Below are 2,697 nucleotides of genomic sequence, written 5' to 3'. Positions count from 1 at the left end.
CTCCCTCCATCCCTGACGGTTCTGGCCTTCCCAAACTGCTTTTGATCTTCTGATTCCTCCTGGGTTGAAGCAGACCAAGGTCCCCCCAGGCACCCCAGTTGGGGGAAGGCTGTATTTTTTTAAGAACACCCCTGCTCCTCACCTGTTCCATCCCTTCCCATGCTGCCAATTTCTAACCAAAATAGTGACTCTGTGCTTGTCTGTTTAGATCTGTGTACATAAATGGAGTGTTGTGGAGATGACGCTTCCTTTTTCCCCTGGTCACAGCCACTCATGGAAGCAGGACCAGTAAGGGAGCTTCGATTAAAAAAAAAAAAAGACACACACAGACACAAAAAAAGCAAAAAAACAAAAAATGGTGTATATTATATAAAACAGAAAATGGTGCATATTATATAAAAATTATACCGTAATCAAATTGATTGAAAATAAAAGTATTAATGTCTTTGTTATGATTTGCACACTAGAATTTTCTCAGATGATAACTCTTTCATAGAGGATCCAAATTGGTCTCAACATAGTGCCCAGAGGTAAAACAGGTAACATTTTTATAGTTTGGTAAGAAGTAGGCCACTGACGTGGGGGGAGCTGTTCCAGCAATCACTATGGGGTAATTCTCAGTCAAGCACTGGTTAAAGGTGATGGCTGGATTTAGGCTGGCAGGATCTGAATCTGGTCCATCATCTGCTGGTTGAGTGACCTTGGGAAAGTTACTTAATTTCTTTAAGCATCAGTTTTCACAGATGTAAAATAGGGGTAACAATGGTCTCAGTGTTTTAGTGTGTGCAAAGATTAAATGAGACAGCATAGGTAAGGAGCCCAGGTTATAGAGAATGCTTCATAACTATTAGCTATTGTTTCTGGTTTCACCTCTTCCAGCAACATGGAGATCGTAGGAGGAAGAACACAGGCAGGGGCCAGTCTGTGTAGACATGCATCTGTTTATTCCCTGGTTTCTGCTTTTCCTTCATATTGTATATAAGGCTCTCATGAAGGGAATATTGTCCTCTGTTCCCAGGAAAAGGATGGAGATTGGGGACATTAGAGTGAACCTGAGGCATTGGACTAAAAGAAAGCACAGAACTGAGTCTATAGCATTCTCAACTGGTCCTAATGGTTTTGAGAAGCAGATGAATTTAATGGCAGGCTGCTGCTCCCGCCATCTACCCTCCTGTCCTCACCATAAAAGGTAGTTCTGGGCCACAGCAGGCACAGGTAAAAATAAAGCCCCACGACATATTACCTCATGACTCAAGCAATTGCAAATTTGGTTTAGATTTCCAAAGTGAAAGTGAGTAAGTGGATTTTTAAATTTTTCTGTGGAAAAAAAGGATAACAAGCGAAAACATTCTGGAAGATTCATGTATTCAGAAATACTTTCCCGGTAGCTCCTATTTGTGTGTGTGTGTGTGTGTGTGTGTGTGTGTGTATGTGTATGTGTTGGGCATTTTTATGGAGTTATTTGGTAGAGTTTTAAAACTCTGGGATATGAAAACTACCTGATTATTTCTTTTGCTTTGAAAATTCTGCCTGAGTCCCCTATTCTTGAAGTCTTAAAATGAATGAATAATTACCTTATAAGCTATTGTGCACATTAGTTTGCGAAGGAGAAAATGCAAGGAGCCAACTTTGCTTAAATGGAATGAACCTTTACAATTGAATCCTTATTTTTTATGTGTGTTTCCTGAATCCCTTAGATGGTTTTGTTCCCAAGGCAACGTGGAAAGTCAGAGGGGATGTTGCAACACATCACCCATGGGAATGGAAATGTAAGTCTGAGTATAAAATTGAAGACATCTGTAGGAACAATGAGCAACTCAATGTCTAGTGCCCTGAACCCAGGAAAACACCCAGGTCTTTCTTGGCAAAAACCATCTCATCTTTATCTCCCTGGTTAATGTGCTAATGTGAGCTAGTCCGGATTAACCAAACATGAGAAACTGACTGAGATTTTCCCATTTGTCACTTATTTAAGAAGAGATTTTTCCCATGAAAATATCCGATCGGATGACTATTTCAAGTAACGTGTGTAAATTTAGTTTCTCTTGTTCGTGGTATGATTGCTGAGACATTTAAGACATTCGGCCCTTTCTCCCTTTCTCCGCCATCCTGATGTGTGTGGTTGACTCCGTTTCTCACCATGTCTTCTCCCAAGACTTTCAGAATCAAGTGATTTCTGGCTAAGAAACAAAAGCAAAATCGTCCCATTCCCCAGTGGATTTGGATGAAAACTGGTAATAAAATCAGATACAACTCCGAGAGGAGACTTTGGAGAAGAACCAAGCTGGGTCTATAAGGACTTGCACACGAGATGATGGCACACATATTTCCGCTGTATCAAGGTCACTATCATCTTACCATATCAAGCTGAAAACGTCACTACTATCTGGTCAGACACATTTCACTGGGAAAGTGATTTTTCTCTTTGTTTATATGCTCTGTTCTAATAAGCTGGTTCAGTAATAAATATGTGAGACCTCTGTTTGGAAAAAAAAGAAATTTGAATGTTATCACTAGGGAAAAACTAAACAGAATAACTGAGTATTTGGGGAAACAATTTAGTCTACTATGAAAAAAGTATTAGGTGGAGGCTTTGAACACTTAGCAAAAAAAGTTTAACGCATAATCAGAAGATTTTACAAATAATTCTAGTTCTACTACTAATGTTTTTGAACAAATTGTGTCAACTCTCTGAAC

The 2,697-nt window shown here is 39.5% G+C and overlaps 1 pseudogene across 1 annotated transcript; it reads left to right on the top strand.

Annotated features, from left to right (window-relative positions):
* The first annotated feature begins 2,104 nt into the window (after window positions 1–2,104).
* Window positions 2,105–2,384, top strand: LOC105820847 (annotated as a pseudogene). The gene has a single exon (XR_001138024.1). The product of XR_001138024.1 is annotated as a 60S ribosomal protein L39 pseudogene (transcript).
* The last annotated feature ends 313 nt before the right edge of the window (window positions 2,385–2,697 follow it).

This window comes from Propithecus coquereli, unplaced genomic scaffold (assembly GCF_000956105.1).
Source record: "Propithecus coquereli isolate 6110/MARCELLA unplaced genomic scaffold, Pcoq_1.0 Scaffold115, whole genome shotgun sequence".
Taxonomy (NCBI): Eukaryota; Metazoa; Chordata; class Mammalia; order Primates; family Indriidae; genus Propithecus; species Propithecus coquereli.
Note: the sequence above shows the minus strand (reverse complement) of the source record. Positions and strands in the feature narration are given on the sequence as shown.